The following is a 24,409-nucleotide window of genomic DNA, read 5'->3' on the forward strand; positions in this document are numbered from 1 at the left end:
CACTCACCCATATATGTATGTCCACTGCTGGGAGTCCTCTGCACCCACCCCTCACATGTCTGTCCACTGCTGGGAGTGATATGCACCCACCCCTCATATTGCAGGCCACTGCTGGTAGTCATATACACCCACCCCTCACTTGTCAGTCCACTGCTGGGAGTGATATGCACCCACCCCCATGTCTCTGTCCACTGCTGGGAGTCATCTGCACCCACACACATATGTCTGTCCGCTGCTGGGAGTCCTCTGCACCCACCCCTCACATGGCTGTCCACTGCTGGGAATGATATGCACCCACCCCTCATATTGCAGGCCACTGCTGGTGGTCATATACACCCACCCCTCACATGTCTGTCCACTGCTGGGAGTGATATGCACCCACCCCCATGTCTCTGTCCACTGCTGGGAGTGATATGCACCCACCCCCATGTCTCTGTCCACTGTTGGGAGTCATCTGCACCCACACACATATGTCTGTCCGCTGCTGGGAGTCCTCTGCACCCACCCCTCACATGTCTGTCCACTGTTGGGAGTGATATGCGCCCACCCCTCATATTGCAGGCCACTGCTGGTGGTCATATACACCCACCCCTCACATGTCTGTCCACTGCTGGGAGCGATATGCACCCACCCCCATGTCTCTGTCCACTGCTGGGAGTGATAAGCACCCACCCCCATGTCTCTGTCCACTGCTGGGAGTCCTCTGCACCCACCCCTCACATGTCTGTTCACTGCTGGGAGTGACATGCACCCCCCCATGTCTCTCTCCACTGCTGGGAGTTCTCTGCACCCACCCCCATGTCTCTGTCCACTGCTGGGAGTCCTCTGCACCCACCCCCATGTCTCTGTCCACTGCTGGGAGTCCTCTGCACTCACCCATATATGTCTGTCCACTGCTGGGAGTCCTCTGCACCCACCCCTCACATGTCTGTCCACTGCTGGGAGTGATATGCACCCACCCCTCATATTGCAGGCCACTGCTGGTAGTCATATACACCCACCCCTCACTTGTCAGTCCACTGCTGGGAGTGATATGCACCCACCCCCATGTCTCTGTCCACTGCTGGGAGTCATCTGCACCCACACACATATGTCTGTCCGCTGCTGGGAGTCCTCTGCACCCACCCCTCACATGGCTGTCCACTGCTGGGAATGATATGCACCCACCCCTCATATTGCAGGCCACTGCTGGTGGTCATATACACCCACCCCTCACATGTCTGTCCACTGCTGGGAGTGATATGCACCCACCCCCATGTCTCTGTCCACTGCTGGGAGTCCTCTGCACCCACCCCCATGTCTCTGTCTACTGCTGGGAGTCCTCTGCACCCACCCCCATGTCTCTGTCCACTGATGGGAGTCCTCTGCACCCACCCCTCACATGTCTGTCCACTGTTGGGAGTGATATGCGCCCACCCCTCATATTGCAGGCCACTGCTGGTGGTCACATACACCCACCCCTCACATGTCTGTCCACTGCTGGGAGCGATATGCACCCACCCCCATGTCTCTGTCCACTGCTGGGAGTGATATGCACCCACCCCCATGTCTCTGTCCACTGCTGGGAGTCCTCTGCACCCACCCCTCACATGTCTGTCCACTGCTGGGAGTGATATGCACCCACCCCTCATATTGCAGGCCACTGCTGGTGGTCCTCTGCACCCACCCCCATGTCTCTGTCCACTGCTGGGAGTCCTCTGCACTCACCCCCATGTCTCTGTCCACTGCTGGGAGTCCTCTGCACCCACCCCCATGTCTGTGTCCACTGCTGGGAGTCCTCTGCACTCAGCCATATATGTCTGTCCACTGCTGGGAGTCCTCTGAACCCACCCCTCACATGTCTGTCCACTGCTGGGAGTGATATGCACCCACCCCCCATACTGCAGGCCACTGCTGGTAGTCATATACACCCACCCCTCACTTGTCTGTCCACTGCTGGGAGTGATATGCACCCACCCCCATGTCTCTGTCCACTGCTGGGAGTCATCTGCACCCACCCCCATGTCTCTGTCCACTGCTGGTGTTGATATGCACCCACCCCCATGTCTCTGTCCACTGCTGGGAGTCCTCGGCACCCACACACATATGTGTGTCCGCTGCTGGGAGTCCTCTGCACCCACCCCTCACATGTCTGTCCACTGCTGGGAATTCTATGCAGCCACCCACCCACCCACCCACCCCCTTGGTGCAGTACACTGCTGTCCTGGGCCTACACACACACCAATATAAAGGTAATATGCTGCACCAGGCCGTAGGCCAACATTCGTGGCGTGTGTATCCCAAATGTACTGGTGCCGTAGGGGTACGTGTGATACGGACCGTACCCCTGCATTCATAGGGTGTGTATGGTCCGTACCACGCGTACCCCTACGGCCCCAATCCAATAGTGGTACGGCCCGTACCCACGCTATGTATGTATGGGTGCGGTCCGTATCACTATAGTAGTGGTGCCGTAGGAGTACGCGTGGTACGGCCCGTACACACGCTCTGAGAGCGTGTGTACGGTCCGTACCACGCGTACCCCTACGGCACCACTACAATGGTGATACGGACCGTACACACGCTCTGAGGGCGTGTGTACGGTCCGTACCACGCGTACCCCTACGGCACCACTACAATAGGGATACGGACCGTACACACGTTCTGAGAGCGTGTGTACGGTCCGTACCACGCGTACCCCCACGGCACCACTAATATAGTGCTACGGACCGTACCCACGCTATGGATGTGTGAGTACGGTGCGTATCACTATTGTAGTGTTGCCGTAGGGGTACGCATACACGTCCACTTCCGTTGTAGCGGGACACAGGGATTGGTGGACACGCCCCCCGGAGTGACCAGACCCTGGAGGTAATGTATGTCCTCAATATTGTAGGTTTTAATTTGGGTAGGGGGTATGTGTCCTGCCCCTCACCCCCCCCCTTGGCCCCTGGGTGTTGTTCTCACCTTCTGCGGCGTGTGCACCAGGTCATAGGCTAAGAGGGCCAGGATGACACGTAGGATGGGGTCCATGGCTGTCCGTCGCGTACCTGGGCTCCATTTTCGCGTCAGACTCAGTTTTCCGGCAGTTTTTTGGCTGCCGTAAAATAATAGCTGTGACGTAGGGACGAATCGTACTTGCTGGTCTGTAAAACGCTGCCTGACTCCATACGGACATTGCGTACACGCTGCCCAGGATCAGACTCGTAGGTATTGTTTTGCCGTACGGTGTTTTGTACGAATCGCACGGAAATGCTATTTCTGTACGAATCGTACTTGCTGGATTGTACGGTGGATTTCCCGGGTACGAGTCGTATGGAGAATACGCTCCGTACGACGAATCGTACCCGGGTTTTACAGGATTGGATTCGGCACCTTAATGTACTATAATTAAATTACTTCCCACCCTAATCCCCTATAAACCCACAACCCGCTACGGAATTAAATTACACAAAAATTAAATAACATAAAATTCATTACTTTAGAATTATTCAAACATTATTCCAAAATTAATACATACTTTTAACACAGATACCAACACTTAAAACACTATAAACAAATTCGATATTTTTAACAACTATATTATGACTGTCGATATTACTTACTTCTATATTATGTAAATCGATATTTCTTTCCTGATTTTCGATATTCTTCACCACTATATTTTGGCAATTCGATATTGTAGGAGTGGCATCGACTGCATAGTTGCCCCCAACTTTTTGCTGATGTTTTGACTGTTTTCTGACTCTAGCCAGGCTGTGGCCCTGCTATCCAGGACCCCAGACTATCTGCTTCCTCTCTAAACTGCTGTGAGTACCCTAGGTACATCCCAATTGGATACTGAGGACACCCTGTCAGCCACTTGTAGATGGTACCCTAGGTACCCAGGGCATGGGTCCCTCAGAGGCCTACCAGGGGCTGCAGCACTTATTGTGCCACCCCTGGGACAGCCATACAAACTGCCAACACCAGACCACTACTGTAGTCTGGGTAAGGTGGTGCTTGCACCCCTTACAGGGATATAGGTATCCTGTATCCCACTTAATACAACACATATATTCTCATATGTCACCCCTAAGGCAGGCCTTGCTAATCCTACAAGGCAGGGTGCTGAGATATGTGTGAGGGGGAACCCCTACCTGAGCAGGGCCCCTCTGCAACCTTCGTAAAACTATTGCTGGGTTGTTTGTAGTGCAGCCACAGCATATACTCTTAACCGCATTATAAGTAATCGCGATTGCGTGATAACTTGAGAGTGGCTGCACAGAACCATGTCGTGTTTGGTGTCAAACATGTAGGAATCATACCCCCAATCCAACCATGGGAGTGAGGGCATGATTCCGCCCTGCTAGAGGGGCAATATGGTAAAAGCTGCAGATTTTAGACACCAATTTAAAAGTGCACACGTAGTACAAAATGGATGCTACCCGCCACCCACACGACTCTGGCTGCCTGTTGCTGGGCAGAACTCCAGCCATGGCAGCTGGACAATAGGGATCTTATTGCAGGGAGGTGCTCCCACCTCCCCAGACAGACTATGTGGATTGGAACTGGGTGAGTGCACCATAGGATGTCTTTCAGACCTGCACGTAGGCTTCTCCAGTGCCTACTTCTGCATACGCCGCCTCAAACCGGTTCAGGGGCATCCTGTCCTCTGCCCAGGCGGGGAAACACACAAAGAGGAGAGGGTGTAGCCACCCTTTCCCTAAACTCTCATTGGTGGGCTCTGATCTGGACACTCCCCTAATCTTTGGATAAAGGTGAATACAGGGTCCCCAGAGCCTCAGAATATTCTTGGACTTTACAGACTTGAACTTCGACTTGCTGCCGCACAGCTGAATGAAGAAATCTCCCTTGGGGTAAAGGAGTTACCCTGCTGCTTGGCAGGCACCTGAAACACTGCAAGTGACCCGGTTGGAACTTCGCTGCTCCTATGGACATCGACGAACCTTACCTACCTTGAGGTGGGTTTCCAAGCATCTCAGAGGCCAGTGAGTGTGCACAGCAAAGCTCAGCACCGTGGACCCCGTGGGTGCCAAGATCCCCAATACCCCAGGACACCGGCCACCTCTTGCACAGCACATGAGCCCGACAAGTGGGAAAGTTGTGCTTTGGCCCATTATTGAGCCAACCTCTCAGCATCATCTGTGCCAAAGATGGACGCCCTAGCCCGCTCGGGCGACCCGTGGGCGCATCTTTACGCATGCCAAATTGCTGCGTCTCCCGGTCCCTTGTCTCTCGACTGGTGGGCCCTGGCGGTGGTCAATCTTCACTTCCAAGAGTTCTCCTGGTTGCTCCAGGCCTGCTCTTCAGTTTCTTTGCTGGAGACCAAGCTCAGACCTTGTGGGTCTGCACCAGTAGCTGTTGTGTGGGTTGCGGTTGCCAAGGCTTAGTGGATCCAATCCGGACACTAACACCGCAGCTACCCTCATCCTATGTGGGACAGTCGCCCTCCAGAAGCTGGCCTTCCTTGAAGCCTCCTGGACCCCGTGGCTGACGATCCAAGCTACCCATCTTCCACCTGGAAGCACCCGACATTGAAGGGCTCTTTCTCCTGAGCCCCCTGGTCACTGTGCCGTGACCCAGACTCTGTCCCCTCTGCTTTCAGGTCCTTCTCTTCAAGATCTACATCTTCAATCTTCACGACATCGACGACGCTTCTTGCTAGCAGCAGTTCTTCACGTTTTGCCATTGAAAATCAGCCCGCGACCCGACATAGAAAACGACCTATGCACCCGGCTTCCCTGGGGCAGGTAACAGTGGTACCTCGGTGTTGGACCCGGCCTCGCAGAACGGCCCTCTGTGCACCCGCACCACCGAAACCTGGTACCTGCAGCCCCAACCACCCGGCCCAGCCGGTCCCTCCTACCAGAACACCCGCACCCGGCCCGGACATCCTCGTCCATGGCCCCTCTCCTTTCGGCCACCCCGGGCCCGCATGCCCACTTCATGCGTCAAGATGGCCGCCCGGCCCCAGCGCGACCCTGGCCTAGAGGCGCCACTCCGGCTGGAGGACATCACACTTCCAGGGGATGAGAGAGGGAGGAGCAGTTCTATCGCACCTCTGGACTCCCCTGGGACGATGGGTTTCGATCGGCCCTCCGGCCTCCCTGAGAGCTGGCTCCACGCCTGCTGGGCGTCTGGGACTCCTCCCGCCCCGGCCCTGAACGAGATCAAAAGACAATAGCAGGAAACCCCGACAAGCGACCCCCAGGTGACAAGACCCCTGCCGCCACCGACCCCGGACATCAAAGAGGGGTCGACCTATAACAAGGGGTGCTCTGGGTCGGTCCGGCAGATTCGACGCGGGAACAACCTAAGCCTGCTGAGTGACTCGCGGCTCCTGGAAGATCGTAACACCTCTGAACTTGTGCCTAAGCCTGCTGAGTGACTCGCGGCTCCTGGAAGATCGTAACACCTCTGAACTTGTGCCTAAGCCTGCTGAGTGACTCGCGGCTCCTGGAAGATCGTAACACCTCTGAACTTGTGCCTAAGCCTGCTGAGTGACTCGCGGCTCCTGGAAGATCGTAACATCTCCGAACTTGCGCCTAAGCCTGCTGAGTGACTCGCGGCTCCTTGAAGATCGTACACCTCTGAACCTGTACCTGAGCCCGCTGAGTGACTCGCGGCTCCCCCCGACTCCCACGGTCCCGCCGGACCCCGACTACAACCCCGTATCCCCCGGCTCGAGGATTGTGAGCTGTGCGCCGGATACGTCCCTGCTTGAACTTTTGCCAAAGACTGTCCCGCTACCCCCTACCTTTCCGAGACTCTTGAGCCCGTGCACACCTTGTACATATTTGCCGTGATAACCTACTTGATAAAGATTGTTTCTGAGAATAACCGGTGTGGATACTCTGTGTCGTGTGGTGCCAGAAGTACGATCCTAGCTGCGAGATTCCTCCCCCTGGGGAGTCTCCCGCCAGTGCCCGGCTACGATACTTCGAGGGTGGGTCTCAGGGTAGTCAGGACCCCCTTCCGGGCTCCTCTGAGGTCGCCGTCTAACATTGGTGGCAAGCGACGGGATTCGGGCCCATCACCTAGAGATCGTACCGTGAACAACGGACGCACTACCGACAAGGATGGCAGAAGGAAGCGCCATGAGCCCCGCAGAAACCAACGCCAACAGGGTGTTCCAGGTGGAGCATCTAGAAGAATATACACACAAGGAGCTGAAGCAATTTTGCAAAGAACTTAAAATCGCTACCACTGGTCTCAACACGAAGGAAGATTTGCAGAAAGCACTGAAAACTTGGGTGGAGACCGGGGCCTCCCGCCCGGAAGGCACGGGGGAGCGCCCCGACGAAACCGAACCTCCCCAAAGTGAAAGCGGCAGCAATCAGGTGCGAGGAGGCATACCAGACGGGGGCTTCTCCCCAGAAGAACTCGCGGACAGAGAGAGAAGCCGCAATCATGAACTAGAGCTGGCCAAACTCAAAATTGAGGGCGAACTGAAGTTAGCGGAAAAAAAGCTAGCGGTAGAACAAATGCGTGTACAAGGCGAACTGGAGGAGAAAAAGCTCCAACGGGAGCACGAAGGAAGGAAGCTCCAGCTGGAGCACGAACGCAGCTTAAAGGAACTCGAGCTCAAGGCCCGAAACGAGGAAGGGAGGCCCCCAAGTAACCGAGAGACGGCCTCCCCAGCGGAACAGAAGGTCCACATCCCGAAGGATGTGGTCAAGGAATATTATAAAAACGATGACATTCAGCAATGGTTTCGGGCCTACGAGGTCGCCATGGCCTCCCATCGGATCCCGCAGAAGGACTGGGGGGCGGGGTTGTGGGGGCGGTTTCTGAGCGAAGGAAGGGACACCCTGCTCGACCTACCCCTCTCCCTGCAGACCTCCTACAGCCACATGAAAGAGGCTCTACTCACAAGATACGGCCTCACCCCAGAAATGTACCGTCAACGGTTCCGGGACTGCAAGAAGATCCCGGGCACCACCTGGGTGGAATACGTAAACTTTTTCAGTCGGGCCTTCGATGGGTGGATCAAGGGCAGCAAGGTCACCACCCTGGCCGAACTCACTGATCTCATGTTGTGGGAACATCTAGCTGCGAACTGCTTCGTAGAACTACGTCAGCATCTGCTGGACAGTAAGCTCACAGATCCCCGGAAGCTGGCTGTGGAGGCCGACCGCTGGACCAACACCCGGGTCTCCCGGGGCATGGTAGGAGAGTACCCCCGAACCAGTCAGGGACCACCCCGCCAGAGAGGAGGAGGGAACCAGGGAGGGCCGAGAGAGTCCCAGCCTAGCCCCCCGAAGACACCACCTCCACCTTTCCCGGCGCCCCCTCCACCAGTGACCGGGCCCCCTGGGAAACGGGGACACCGGGTGACCGTCACATGTTTTCGCTGCCAGAAACCCGGGCACTACGCCAATGACCCAGAGTGCCCCATGGCCACCCAAGTCCCCCCGACGAGACAGATAGCCAACGTAGCCCTGGGGGAGGGGGTGGAGGAAGCCGAAGAGTGGGAACCCGCAGCAATGGCCCTAGTATCCCTGGGAGATAGGGAGATGATCCCTGGTAGCCTCCTCCCCTCCAACACCCAGAAGTATGGGCAGCTTGTCAAAATCAATGGCCACCAGGTAGAGGCCCTGCGAGACACCGGGGCCAGTATCACCGGTGTCCTCAGGCACCTAGTCCCCGAAGAGCAGATCCTCCCCAACGTCTTTTGCCCTGTAATATCCGCAGACAATAGAGAGAGCATGTGCCAGGTAGCCCTGGTGCCATTTGAGTGGGGAGGGGTGATAGGCAAACTCAAGGTGGCCGTAAGAACCTCCCAGCCGGTCGACTGCCTTTTAGGGAACGACCTAGAGAGTTCCCCATGGAAGCACGTAGAGCGTAAGGCCCACCTGGGAATGATGGGACTCCCCGAGTGGGTGTGCGCCACCACCCGATCTATGTCCGCCCGACTCACCCCCCAGAGGGAAGTCCAGAGCACCCCGATCGAAGAGATCAGAACAGTCCCCGCCGAGGGTCCTTCCGTCCCCCCATCAGAAGGGTCCGTCGCTAGCGATGAACCCACACCATCCGACCCTGACCCGGTCCCTGAGTTAGGCGATCTACCCGAGTTGGCCCAATGGCGCCACGAGGGCGGACCCACCCGGGAGGAGTTTTGCAGGGAGCAAGCCACTTGCCCTTCCCTGGTCGGGCTGCGGCGCCAAGCCGAGGGCCAAGCCACAGGTGACCAGACCGGGACGCACCGAATTTATTGGGAGAATAGCATCCTGTACAGTGAGCAGAAGTCGGTGGAGCTGGGATCTGGACGGGTACTGGTGGTACCCCTCCGCTTCCGAGATTTCCTCCTGGGTTTAGCCCACGACGTCCCCCTCGCCGGTCACCTGGGACAGGACAAGACTTACAACCGTCTTGTGACCCATTTTTACTGGCCTAAGATGAGAGCAGCGGTAGAGGCCCATTGCAAGTCCTGCCCCACGTGCCAGGCTAGTGGAAAGAGTGGAGGGAAACTCAAGGCTCCCCTCCAACCCTTTCCGGTCGTCAGTACCCCCTTCGAACGAGTCGGGATCGACATCGTGGGACCACTGGACCCCCCCACCTCCCAAGGCCACCGGTTTATCTTGGTCCTAGTGGACCACGCCACCCGCTATCCGGAGGCTATCCCCCTGCGCACCATTACGGCCCCTGTGGTGGGCCGGGCCCTGATGGGGATCTTTTCCAGGGTGGGGTTTCCCCGCGAGGTCGTGAGCGATCGCGGCACTAATTTTATCTCGAGGTATATGACGTCCCTGTGGCAACAATGTGGGGTGTCCTATAAGTTCACCACCCCGTACCATCCCCAAGGAAACGGCCTAGTAGAAAGGTTTAATAGGACTTTGAAAGGGATGATCGCTGGCCTAGAAGAACCCCTCCGGCGTAAGTGGGACGTCCTGCTCCCTTGCCTATTGTTCGCGTATAGAGAGGTCCCCCAGAAGTCCCTAGGATTCAGCCCGTTTGAGTTACTCTATGGGCACCCCGTCCGAGGTCCCCTCAGTTTGGTTAAGGAAGAGTGGGAGGCGGCACCCCAGACCACCCCCCGAGATGTGTTCCAATACGTCCTGGCCCTCCGGAACCAGACCAGGAAGTTCCGAGAACTGGCCGAGGCCAACCTGGAGGCGAGTCAAGAAGAGATGAAACGCTGGTACGACCAGAATGCCACTCTGGTTGAGTTCCAGCCGGGCCAGCAGGTGTGGGTCATGGCCCCCGTGAAGCCTGGCGCCCTCCAGGACCGATGGACTGGGCCTTACAAGGTGGTTGAGCGAAAGAGTCCAGTTACGTACTTGGTGGACGTCCAGTCGCCCCGGGACCCCCTCCGGGTCCTGCATGTGAACCGACTCAAGCCTCACTTCGTGCGGACAGAACTGAGCCTCCTGCTGGCCACCGATGACGGGGCCGAAGATGAGTCGGATCCCCTCCCGGACCTCCTGTGTGTCAAGGAGCAGGATGGCTCCGTGGAGGGAGTGAACCTTTCCCCAGCCCTCACTGCCCAGCAACAAGCGGACTCCCGCCAGCTCCTAAGACAATTTGCCGACCTCTTCTCTCTGACCCCCCGGGTCACCAACTGGTGTGTTCATGACGTGGACACCGGGGATAGCCCGCCGGTGAGACACCGAGCCTACCGGGTTCCTGACCGGGTCCGGTCCTGCATTCAAGATGAAGTCTCGAAGATGCTGACCCTGGGGGTGATTGAGCCCTCTGACAGTCCCTGGGCCAGCCCCGTGGTCCTGGTCCCGAAGGCAGCGGCCCCCGGTGTCGCCCCCGAGCTCCGATTCTGCGTGGATTACCGGGGGCTCAATGACGTTACCCGAGCCGATGCCCACCCCATTCCACGAGCTGACGAACTCATTGACCGACTAGGGGCAGCCCGGTTCCTCAGCACATTCGACCTCACCTGCGGATACTGGCAGATTGCGCTCACCGAAGGGGCCAAGGAGCGGTCCGCTTTCTCCACCCCCGACGGGCACTACCGCTTCCGCGTGATGCCCTTCGGGATGAAAAATGCCCCGGCCACTTTCCAGCGACTGGTGAATAGGGTCCTGGCCGGGTTGGAACAGTTCAGCGCGGCATATCTAGACGATATCGCCGTCTTCAGTTCAGAGTGGAGTGAGCACCTCCAGCACCTCCGGAGGGTGCTAGCCGCCCTGCGCCAGGCCGGCCTCACAGTGAAAGCCAGCAAGTGCCAGATCGGGCAAGGCTCCGTAGTCTACCTGGGGCACCGGGTCGGGAGCGGCCAGGTAGCCCCTCTACAGCCAAAGATCGACGCCATCCTGGCCTGGGAACCACCCATCACCCAGACGGAGGTCCGAGCCTTCCTGGGACTCACAGGCTACTACCGACGCTTCATTCGGGGATATGGCAGCCTGGTCGGCCCTCTCACCGAACTCACATCTAAAAAACAGCCAAAGAAGGTGCAGTGGACGGCTGCCTGCCAGAAGGCTTTCGATGCTCTAAAAAAGGCCATGTGCACTGCTCCCGTCCTCCAGGCTCCCGACTATGCCAAGGAGTTCCTAGTCCAGACCGATGCCTCCGAACATGGCATTGGGGCCGTCCTGTCCCAAGTGAATGACCAAGGCCTAGACCAGCCCGTCGCCTTCCTCAGTCGGCGGCTGCTGCCCCGAGAGCAGCGGTGGAGCACCATAGAGCGCGAAGCCTTTGCCGTGGTCTGGGCACTCAAAAAGCTACGACCCTACCTGTTCGGCACGCATTTCAGAGTCCAAACTGACCATCGGCCCTTGCGGTGGCTCATGCAGATGCGAGGGGAAAACCCCAAGCTACTGCGGTGGTCAATCTCCCTCCAGGGGATGGATTTCACCGTAGAACACCGCCCTGGTACGGACCACGCCAACGCTGACGGCCTCTCCCGGTTCTTCCGCCTCAGCGAAGAGAACCCCCCAAGATGATGGGCAGTTCTCTCCGGCTTTCAGCTGGGGGGGACGCGTGTTGGACCCGGCCTCGCAGAACGGCCCTCCGTGCACCCGCACCACCGAAACCTGGTACCTGCAGCCCCAACCACCCGGCCCAGCCGGTCCCTCCTACCAGAACACCCGCACCCGGCCCGGACATCCTCGTCCATGGCCCCTCTCCTTTCGGCCACCCCGGGCCCGCATGCCCACTTCATGCGTCAAGATGGCCGCCCGGCCCCAGCGCGACCCTGGCCTAGAGGCGCCACTCCGGCTGGAGGACATCACACTTCCAGGGGATGAGAGAGGGAGGAGCAGTTCTATCGCACCTCTGGACTCCCCTGGGACGATGGGTTTCGATCGGCCCTCCGGCCTCCCTGAGAGCTGGCTCCACGCCTGCTGGGCGTCTGGGACTCCTCCCGCCCCGGCCCTGAACGAGATCAAAAGACAATAGCAGGAAACCCCGACAAGCGACCCCCAGGTGACAAGACCCCTGCCGCCACCGACCCCGGACATCAAAGAGGGGTCGACCTATAACAAGGGGTGCTCTGGGTCGGTCCGGCAGATTCGACGCGGGAACAACCTAAGCCTGCTGAGTGACTCGCGGCTCCTGGAAGATCGTAACACCTCTGAACTTGTGCCTAAGCCTGCTGAGTGACTCGCGGCTCCTGGAAGATCGTAACACCTCTGAACTTGTGCCTAAGCCTGCTGAGTGACTCGCGGCTCCTGGAAGATCGTAACACCTCTGAACTTGTGCCTAAGCCTGCTGAGTGACTCGCGGCTCCTGGAAGATCGTAACATCTCCGAACTTGCGCCTAAGCCTGCTGAGTGACTCGCGGCTCCTTGAAGATCGTACACCTCTGAACCTGTACCTGAGCCCGCTGAGTGACTCGCGGCTCCCCCCGACTCCCACGGTCCCGCCGGACCCCGACTACAACCCCGTATCCCCCGGCTCGAGGATTGTGAGCTGTGCGCCGGATACGTCCCTGCTTGAACTTTTGCCAAAGACTGTCCCGCTACCCCCTACCTTTCCGAGACTCTTGAGCCCGTGCACACCTTGTACATATTTGCCGTGATAACCTACTTGATAAAGATTGTTTCTGAGAATAACCGGTGTGGATACTCTGTGTCGTGTGGTGCCAGAAGTACGATCCTAGCTGCGAGATTCCTCCCCCTGGGGAGTCTCCCGCCAGTGCCCGGCTACGATACTTCGAGGGTGGGTCTCAGGGTAGTCAGGACCCCCTTCCGGGCTCCTCTGAGGTCGCCGTCTAACACTCGGTACTCTTGTGGGTGTGGGCCCTTCAAAAGCTTAACTCTAAACTCTTGAACTTGAACTCCTGCTAGAAGTGTTTTTAATCTTGTAAAATTCAACCGCGACATTCTCCATAAGCTTTAATAGAGATCCCGACAGTAGCTTATACCACTGCACGCGTCTCCCGTGGGTCCCCTTCCTCACTACCTTGGGTAGTTTCACAAGGGGCCAGCGACACTAAATGCCCTAGGCATTGTCTGTAGAATTGTCGTGGTTCTTATACCACTTTTTTGATATATGGTTTGGTCCCCCCCTGGGGCTCTATGATTCCAGTGCTATTTATTGTAACTACCAATGCTTGTTTGAATTTTATCTTTACCTCCAGCCTCACTAGAGACTATTGGGATTATTCTTAGAATAAATACATATATTTTATATATATACCTGTGTGGACTACTCTTTCATTTGGGTATTCAAGAGGTTATCTATGGTAAAACAATAAGCTTAACACTCCTTCAAGACTTAGCCTGAAGGCTGCTCTCCACAGCTATCATTAGGATAGCTTTCTTTAAAGGTTGTCTTTTAACCTATCACCATAAGAGTCGAATTGGACTGGTGAAAGGTGTCCCCTATAACTAGTGGACAGCATATGCCCGGCCAACTTCTCACAGATATTCTGTCCATTCTATATTAAAAACTCGATATTCTGTCCAGTCGATATTTGTTTTTCGATATTATGACTGTTTAGCGTCAGAAACTAATCCCTTCTTGTATATTCGAGACGTTTCTAGTGACCTCTGAGTTAGCTGGCACACACAAGTAATTAAGTTGAATGTACTCGATAGAGACATACTGACCTCAGTCCTATGTCAAAACTATAGTGTATTTTATTCCAATGTGCAGATCCTATCAGGGATATAGGAACTACACTACAAGCTCCTGGGAGGAACCTGTTCCCTCATTCATGGTTTTAAATAGTTGGGACCTTTTTAGAAAACTACAAAAAATGCTTTGTACTTTCTAAAAGGCCTAACTGACTTACAAACTTTTAATTTTCTAAAGAGTTTCTCTTTGGGACTTATCACAAGGCCCTAACAGGTAGGTTTTTAACAATTTAGAAAAAATTGAAATCTACAAAAATATTTTTAAATTAATGACGATTTTGGATTCCTTAGTGGAATTAATTATTAACCAGGTGGTATAGTGAATGTCTAGTCTTATATCCCACCACTACCACCAATTTAGGAAGCTGGATCCTTACATGATATACCAAAATGAGAAATATTATGCAAGGTGTCCAGGGGTTCCCTTATGAGTAGACAGGGGCTTTCTCTAGCCATCCCAAGATGTTCTTCTAGGGGATAGTTTGGTCGAGCAGCCTCAGGCTCATCAGAGAGAAGTGTTAGACATCTGAAAATACACACCATAGTCAACAAGTGATGCATATGACTCAATAAGGAGATCAACAATAACTTATAAAAATAACCTGTATATTCATATATATTTAGGTACCAGAATCAATATAACTAGGTAAGTCAATTTTTCAATAGAAATACTTCTGCATTTATAAAGTCGATGGTCCATTTTTCAGAAGCTGCAATGTTATGCTATGGCTGGAAAAGCAAGTACGACATTCAGGTACAGTACAGTGACTAACGCTTATATCCGGGATTTATGGTGAGTGGAGGGCAAGGTCCAAGGCTACACCAGCCAGACACCACTAGCTGCACTAGGGTGGGCGGGTGCAGGGGTGCAAAACAGCGTCGGAAGCCCAGTGGAAGTCAATGGGCATCAGCCTTTGCAAAAAGAGGCTGTAGGCTTTGACTGGGAGGCCAGTTGGGCTGAACAAACGGGGGGCTCAGGTCTCAGAATGCTCGGGGACGTAGAGACACCTTTGGTCCTATTATCCATGGGCCAGGGTCGACAGATGCAGAGGTGTCCTTAGGCAACGTGTTTTCCTTACTGGGTGTAGTGGCTGTAGAGGGGGTCTGTGAACAGAGGCTGCAGGTGTCGTCAAGGAGTCCACAGTGGGAAAATCCAAGGTGGGCTTCGAGTCTGGAGGGTCTGGGGACCATGTTTGCACTGTTGGCCCACTTCAGCTCCAGCTAGGCAGCTCAGTTGCAGTGGTGTTTTTCGCGTCGGTTTTCTGCGATCTTGGACCCTCACAGGAGCCTGCAGGATGCATGGGGACGGGTCAGCAGGCAGGCCGGCAGAGTTGGCCCCAAGTCAGTGTGCTGGACCTTCTGTTCTTGCTATTTGCGACTCTTCACATCCATCTTCTTCTCTCAGGTCAGCAGGATCTGATTCTCTGGTACAAGTGCCTCCCCAAAATACTGAATTTAGGAGCGTTTGTGGAGTGTAGGGTAGTAGCCAATGGGCTACCTATCCTTGGGGCCACTATACACCCTATATGACCATTTTCTGAGGGAAATGGGCATAACCCTGTCCCAGAATTCCCAAGTTTCCCATCCTCAAGATGGCCAAGTCTGAAAAGTTTTGTCCACTTCAGTTAGCCCACCTAAGGGGTGGAACGAGCCTGAGGGTGGGCACATTTTCCTGGCTAGCTAATTTTCCCACCTGTCCAGGTGCCAAAGGGTTCTGGAAAAAGGGGGTCGGCTTCCTCTCCTGTGAGGAGAGCCAGATTCGCATTTCAAATGTGGTGGCTTCTTTGAAGCTCTCCTGCCTTGGAATGCTAAGCAGGTCATCCTGTGTTCCCAAGCAGACTTTGTTTCTGACCTCCTGAGAGCAAAGGCCCTCATCCTTGGGGGTGAGAAACTCATCTCTGGCGGCAGGCTGGCAAGAACCAATCAGTCAACACACCAAAGGCTGGTAGGTTTTCAAGGGCATCCCTAAAGTGCCCTCTGTGTGCAGTATTAACAAATCCAACAGTGGCATCAGTGTGGGTTCATTAATACGAGATATTTGCTACCAAACATCCCTATTTTCAGTGAAGCCAACATGGAGCTGGGGAACTCATTTTTACCTGAGTCCAGCGCATGAACTCAAAATGGCTCCCCTGTTCACTTGTACTGGCAGCAATAGGGATGACCAGCACAGGGGCATATCTGCTCATGCAGTTATGTCCTCGCATGTAGTATAGTGCACCCTGCCTTAGGGCTGTAAGGCCTGCAGTGGGGGTGACTAACTTATATTCCATGCAATGTCTGTGGTCATGGCATACAGGGCTGTATAAAATATTGTGTTTTCACTTTTTTCTGCATACAGACAAGCAGCCTGCAGTGGCAGGCTGTGGGTGTTGGTGAGGGGTCCTTTAGGGTGGCACAATTCATGCTGCAGCCCTTAAGGACCCTCTTTGGCATCCTTGCTGTAGGTACTAGGGTACCACTTACTATGGACTTACAGGAAGTGCCAAAGGTATTGCAAACTGGGGTACAATTGCACAGTTTTGTGAAAGAGATCTGGCACTGGGCATCTGGTTACCAGGGACCCAGTGCCCTTCCAGTCAAAATCACACCAAATGCCAGGCAAGACGTGGGGGTGACTGTAGGAGGCTGCCTCAATATATAGTGCAACCTTATTTAAGTGAAGCACCTTTCACTATTCTTGACAACCCTTTTTGTGAATATAGGGGTCTTAGACAACCATAGAAAGTTCTCTAAGTGGTAGCTGAGGAGAGCAGTCCTCAGGCTTAGTCGAGAAGGAGTGTCAAGCAGCTTGTTTTACTAGATCTAATAATGTAGTGTAGGTTAAACAAAAAAGAACCATACAGTTTAGTTATAAAATTGTCTATTTATTATACACACTCACTAACAAATTGGTATTTCTCCTACCCAGAGATATCAACACAATGCACACAATATTTCAATTGTAAACAGGTAAGTAAGCACAAAAATACACAGTGGTCTCCAGGGGGAGGAAAAACCATATACTAAAGAAGTGGAATGTGAACTGCGACCGAAGTCGGGACTTGGACCAGGAGACTCAGAAGAACTGGGGACCCAAGGAACCACCCGAGGTAAGTATCCAGGAACCCCACAGAGGCTGTGTGCAAAGTGGGATTGCAGCTGCGTATTCAATACAAGTCAATGGGAAAGTCGTGGTTGCAGTTTTAAAGAAGGAGGACCCTTCCCAGAGGACCCTAAAGAAACCCTTTGGGAGACAGAAGATTTGGAGAGTCATCTAACCCGTGGATACCCCAGGAACCAGAATACCTTCACCAGGGAAGCCGGGTACATAGGTGTGAAGTGACGTCAGAAAATGCCGTAGACCACAATGGAGGACTTCAGGAAATATGTCACTGGCAAAGAAGGTGAAAGAGTCCGGTGGAATCCAAGGGTGGATTCTTGAAGAGAGGAACCTGCAAGCAGAGGGGACAGAGTCTATGCAACTCGGAGGTGAACAGGGGGCACGGAAGAGCAATGACCACCGATGACAGAAGATGCAGAAGTGATGATGGTGACATTATCGCTGCTGTGAGGACTAGGCAACGCTGTATAAAGACCAGGAGCCATTTACAAGCTGTCCTATGTCAGATGTAGAGAACCAGGGGGTCGTTGTCAGGCAGGAGCACCAACAAGCCTTTCCAGCAGCAACAGACGTGGCAAACGATAAAGGAGCAACGTAGGGACCAGCGAGGTCCAAGGGACTCACCAGTTGCAGGACAGTCAGAGCAGGCCCGAGCAAGCAGGGGGGGCAACTGAAGTCAAAGAAGACCCTTACACCCACAGGCCAAAGGCACAGGAGTCACAAGTAAACCTCAAGTAGCTCACCAAAGATGCAGGCCCATGGTGCAGAGGATGTGGTGAGGATGAAGATCTTGGCATGAAGAGATGCTGGAGCTTCTTGTAGCCCGAAGACTTCTGGGGTACAGAGCCAACAAGCCTTGGCAACGGTAAGTGGACGCGGTGCACAGGGGTTCTGTTCCAGCGCTTCTGACGTGGGATACTGGCCTCAAACTTGCTGAGAGGACAGGTCACGCCTCGAGGGAGTTGCAGAACTACCACCTGTGTTGCTGAGTCTTTCGAAGTCCGTGGGACGTCAGGAGCAGCAGACCGGTCAGCTCTATTGTGGTGCCTGTAGATGTCCTGTCCTTCACTCCAAGCGAGATTACTTCGGGTGTCCTTGAGGACCACAGGCCTGGAGAGGAGCCTGAAAGAAGCACAGGCACAGACGACTAAGAAGACTTGGAGGACAGCGAGACCAGGAGCAGCAGGAGTCTTCCTTGGTGCAGTCTCTGTTCCAGGCGAAGTCCAGGTGCCCAGATGATCAAAGTTGAAGCGGTCTCGGGTTTGAATCTTGTCCCAAAATGAATCTACAGGGCCACCCATACGTAAGCCCATAAGTACCCTAGGGAAAGGGATGGAATGATTCAGGGGTCCCTCCCAGAGGAGGGGCTGGACAGAGGGGAGGATACTCCCTTGTCCTTTGTCCATTTTTGTGCCAGAGCTGGAGCCAAGGGCTCCCTGAACTGGCTCAAACTGGAGTATGCAAGGAGGGCACCAAATGTGCCCTTTAAAGCAGTCTGGTGGTGCTGGCAAGTGCCCTAACCCCAGCCCAATACCCTAAGTCCTGTCTGGGAGTATTGGTCTACCTTCCCCTGCTCAAGCTCAGCTCAGCAGCAAGGGGGCGGCAGAATCGTGTCTGGGGTGCGCACCAGCACTAGCTTGCTGGCAGACCCTGGAAGGCTGTTACCAAGAGTACTGAGGGCTTCCCAGAGGAGCCCCCAGTGCATGGAATCATGCCTCCAACACCGGTACCGGTGTTGGGGTACGTTTCCAACATGTTTGATACCAAACATGCCCAGATTCGGCACAGCCAATATATAGTTAAGGCTCCCGGTTTTCCGTTTAAACTGATTTTACACATAAATACAGACGGAAAACTTGTTTTCCTTTTTCTGTGTTTATAAATAGAAACGGAAAAACACAGCCAAAAGAAATGGCCAGGTGAAATCTGAAATCACTGCCATCAAACTGCTGATCTGGAGAGGGGTGAACAAGTGCAGCCTGGAGTGCTGTGTCTTTCCACCCCCAAATAGAAGGAAGCGCATTAGCTGCTCATTTCCTCCCTGCACAGAAACTTTGTTCTATAGGTACCCATTTCTTACTGCTGGTATTTTGGTTCTGCTCTAGTTATGAGCAGATCTGGGCTGCTTGAACATAGGTTTTCAAACTAGAGGATCCCAGCTCCCCTTCCATAACAGGTTTTAATAACACAAGTAGAAATGGCGGGTGAGATTTTACATTTATGGAAAAAGAAACAAGTGCATGAAGTTTGGCGAGGGGCATATTTTGAGGATGGCTTTGGCAAACTTCGGCCCTGACTGCTTGGCCTCTTTGAGCCATCAACATCCAGCAAGATGTTTTCTGACAATAATTGGTCACCTCAGGGAAAAAATAAACATTTACGAACCCAAAACCTTCCCGAAGGACATTCACATCCACTCCATAACACTCACTTGAAAAAATAGAAATATGGAAACAGAAGTCAGTCATGCCAAATGTTATATCCAAGGAGGAGGTGGGAATTTCCATTGCAACACTCAAGCAGTCTTCCTTGGTTCCTCGGTATTGCCCAGTGATATCTGGAGACAGTTTAAATCTGAAATCACTCCCATCAAACAGACTTACCCACAAAGAACTTAAAGGAATTGCCTGCTGTGCCCTCTGCAACACATGACTGGCATTTAAAATAAGCGGTATGCAACTTTCCTCACCAGCTTCTTAATTCCCACTATCGGGAACCTGCGGAGTACAGGTTTTTAAGTGAAGACCAAGGATACGACTCCTCTCCTGGGCCTCTCCTGATGCACAGCAAACTCCACACTGTGGTTCATCAAGGATCCAACCCCAGTAGGGATCTCATCCACCTACAGCCTCATTTCAGCCACAAGACAGCAAAAGAACCGGGAAGAATTATGGGTATATTATGCCTTATATCACCCATGAAGGGGCAGGCAAAGGTCATATCCACTCCTACTTCCTGGCTTTAGTGGTGTCATGAAGTGGGAACCCCTCATGAGTAATGACTGGGACAAGGATGAAGGGGTGAAGTACGGAAGTCATGATTCATCCCACATTTTTCTGATTCACACTGGGCAATTCGGACACTCAGGGGCCGATTCCGATCCTGTAGTTTTTTTTCCCGTACAACTCGTATCCGTATTTTTTTCCGTACGAATCGTACAAGTCACATCCGACCAGTGAAGTACGATTCATACGGGAAAAAGTACATACGGATCGGCCCGATCCGTACGAATCGTAGCGGGAAAAGTTGTTCGAGATGGACCCGGACACTTTTCCGTACGAATCGTAAAAAGACAGTCTGAGCGTACAAGTACGATCCGGACCGGCTTTACGAATCGTACTGAAAACGTCCCGTACACGGGGAATGACTTGTACATATGCAATGTCGCTGTATGCACCGTACATACGCAATGTTGTTGTACGCACCAAGTTTGTATTATGCAACGTACATACGCAGTGGCGGTGTACTCACCGTACATACGCAATGGCAGTGTACGCACCGTACATACGCAATGTCGTTGTACGCACCAATGTTGTAGTACGCACCGTACATAGCAATGGCGGTGTACGCACCGTACATATGCAATGGCGGTGTACGCACCGTACATAGCAATGGCGGTGTACGCACCGTACATAGCAATGGCGGTGTACGCACCGTGCATAGCAATGGCGGTGTATGCACCGTACATACACAACACATGGGGGTGTGTGCCTGTACGACTCGTACCCCTGTACCGTACTGAACAATGGACACTGTAAAACAGCACAAGGAGGGTCTATTCGACTCGCACAACACCACAAATATGTCTACAGTGCACTAAAAATGGAAATGACTGACCTGGACACATCCAAACAGGCAAACAGAGGGGCAAACTCACAACCACCCCTTATAACACACCCACCAAAAATTCAAACTGAGGCCCACCCACAAATGGACCAATAAAAAGGGCCCACACACACAAACCATGAGCCTTTGCAACAGACTCACTGCAGCTACAGAGCACACACCAACAACTGCACCCATCCACCTTAACATATACACCGTCACACAACCTCCTTCACACATACCCCCTCTACACAGTCACACCCACACCGTCACATTCAGACCCACAAACCTACAACCATCCACACCCTCACCCCACACCATGCCCACAGACAAGAATCCAAAGTTCACAAGGGAGGAGCTGGACATCCTTGTCAATGAAGTCATTAGAGTCGAGCCACAGCTGTTTGGAACATTGGTCAGACAGACCAGCATAGCAGAAATATCACGCCTGTGGCAGAGGATCGTCGATAGGATGAATGCTGTTGCACCCATCAGAAGGACCAGGAATGAATGCCAAGCCAGGTGGTACGATCTGCGGAGGGCGGTCAAGCGCAAAATGAATGATGACTACGCCCAGAGCAACATCACTGGAGGTGGTGCTCCCCGCAGACCAGTACATTACCATCCCTGGGAGGAGAAGGTAATGGCCCTGCTTCCGCCGGTGGAAGTACATGGACCGCAAGGACTTCCAGAGCCTGGTGAGTACACAAACAACTTACGTAACATAGGGGTAATGGCAACCACACCCCAACTACACAAAGTGCACGCAACTACCCCCAAGCCCTCACCGGCCAGAACCACAGTCAAAAATAACGCTAATGCCACTAACATGTGTATGCTCCATTGAGAAAGCAAGGCCATGCTATGTCCCATGCTACATGAAGCAGCAACCCAAGAATGGATGTCCGGCATGCTGGGAGGGTGGGTGGCACAAAACACATTGTTGAACTCCAAATCAGACACAATTGCCCTCATCCCATATGGCCCAGGTACATACCCATGCACCATGCACAATGCACAGGGATTGGGAAAGTACTGACAAGATAGCTCACACTCGGCCCGGGTGTAGGCAGCACAAGGCCCTCCTGTGACCAGTGCAAACACAAACACCAAGACAACCAGGTCAGATATCTAGGACAGGAACTCACACTCACTGTCATGGCAGCATGCTCCATGGGGGGACAGCTACATCACCTGGGAGCCCCAGTGCCAAATCACACTACACCCACCAGCAGGCCCTGTCACACACACCCCTTACACAAGCAGACACCCCCCGGGACAGGCAATGGATTTACACACTGTCACAATGGACATGTAACACAACAACACCAATACATAGTGTCAAGACTTTGGCCACTACTACAGCCAAAGCGAGAGGCAACTCATGGACAAAGCAAATTAAGCATCCATGTAGGAAACGAAAGTGTGTGACGCCCAAAATCCTGTTGAGACAATTCTTAACTATGATAAGAAACTCAGGTGAGGAAAATGGCCGCGCAAATGGGTACAGATCCAAAGCAGGTCAGCGGTCTAGTGTTTCCCCTCACGCGACAATTAGGGAGCTCAAGGTGCGCGTTCCACAGGAGAACTGCGCACTTCAACTGTAGTTTTCTGGAAGAGAGTAGCGTCACTGTGAGGCGCAGAACTTGTTTGGTATTTACCTCAGGAAATAACGTAAACACAATTCTTTGGTTCTATAACGCATGCGCAACGTGGGATTCGACTATCCTGACAAGAATTTATCGAAGGAAGAGAATTTCAAGCAACGCTTCAGCCTACATGTTCCAGTTGCGGTATTTGTTCCAACCTTCCTAGCATTTCTAAGGTAACACCTTTGTAACGCTTATGTTCCCGAGGACAGTGTGGTAAATTTCAACCTTAAAGAACTAAAGTGCTTATTTGACATTACAAAAACTTTCTTGCCTGAAGCACCTGAAACCAAGACTTTAAAATGACATGGGGTTTCCAGTTACTGGCGTATTAGAGGGAGTTATAACTTCTTCCAGAATTAATTACGGACAGATAAACTAAAGAGCTACTACTCGTAGCTAAGGTGAATAGTAGAGCGCTAACTAAGAGTACACATTCAGAGTTTAGTTCTTTGGGAAAACAAAAAACGATTTACAAGTGCTGTCTTCCTTTACATTCAGATGCAGAAAATTAACCCAATTATAAAACATCACAGAGAGAAGCAATAGCCTGGGGTCGACAGGGTAAATTTAGTGTTGTAGTGTTACATCTAGCATTAAACATGTTTAGGCAGTTTTTACATGTATGTCTTTAAATCCAGGTGCAGTAAGAAGATCCACCCAGACGACCGAGTGAAGTACCACCAACTTACCAGGCAGTCTCTCTTGTTTCTCATCCACTTCCCCTTTCCCCCCTGCTTTAGTCGCTACCTCGAGTTGATCTTGGGTGGCGCCTGAGGTGGCGGGGCGTTGGGACCATCATCGGCTCCTGTGGAGATTTGGTACTTTGACAGATTGAAGTGCCCGCTAATCCACCTGAGTCGATATGGCTGAGGGTTTCGATGTAAAGGCTTTGGCTGGAGTGCTTGAAGGTTTACAAAACCAATTGACTCAATCAGCTGATGAAAATCGAAATCTTAGGGATGAGATTAGGAGGTCTCAACAGGAGACTCATCAAATTAAATTGAAAATGGAAGAGTTCCTTGCTGGAACCACTCCATTGGAGACAACCCGTGGGTCAGCGGCAGAGGTAGCTACACAAGTTATTCATTCAGTTGCCCCAATAGTACCTTTAGCTAATCCAGAAAGATTCAATGGGGATCCTCACAAGGCGCAGATATTTCTAACACAGTGTTCCTTACACTTTTTGTGTAGATCTGTAGTGTTTAAGGAAGAGCAGGTTAAGGTTGCATTCGTGCTGTCCTACTTGAGTGGTGATGCTGCCGCCTGGTCAATGCCTTTGATCTCTCGGAATGACCCAGCCCTGTACGACTATGAGCTTTTTAAGAAGGAATTTCTGAGAATTTTTGATCGGAGAACCGCCAACCAAGCCACAGACAATGAACTGCTGGATCTGAAACAAGGGAGTCGTGATTTGGTAGCGTATATCGCACAGTTTAACAAACTGATTGTGGAGACCAACTGGCCAGAGGATAAACGTTCAGCCTTATTCTATCGAGGTCTAAAGGACGACTTAAAAGACGCTCTAGCCCAAATTCCCAAGAGACCTCAAGAAATTTCAGAGTTGATTGACCTAGTCCTTCAAATCGATCATCGATTATATGAAAGACGTTCGGAGAAGAAGAAAGAGTTCCGGTCTTTTGTTACCCGTTGGGACCGTGTCAAGACAGACAGTAGCAAAACAGATGCAGTTAATGGAGAAGAACCTATGCAGATAGGATCCATTAGAGGGCCTCTTACCAAAGAAGAGCGAGAGAAAAGACGGACAAAAAATCTATGCATGTATTGTGGAGATTCTGGACATTTTGTCAAAG

The sequence above is a fragment of the Triturus cristatus genome, chromosome 8 (genome assembly GCF_964204655.1).
Source record: "Triturus cristatus chromosome 8, aTriCri1.1, whole genome shotgun sequence".
Taxonomy (NCBI): Eukaryota; Metazoa; Chordata; class Amphibia; order Caudata; family Salamandridae; genus Triturus; species Triturus cristatus.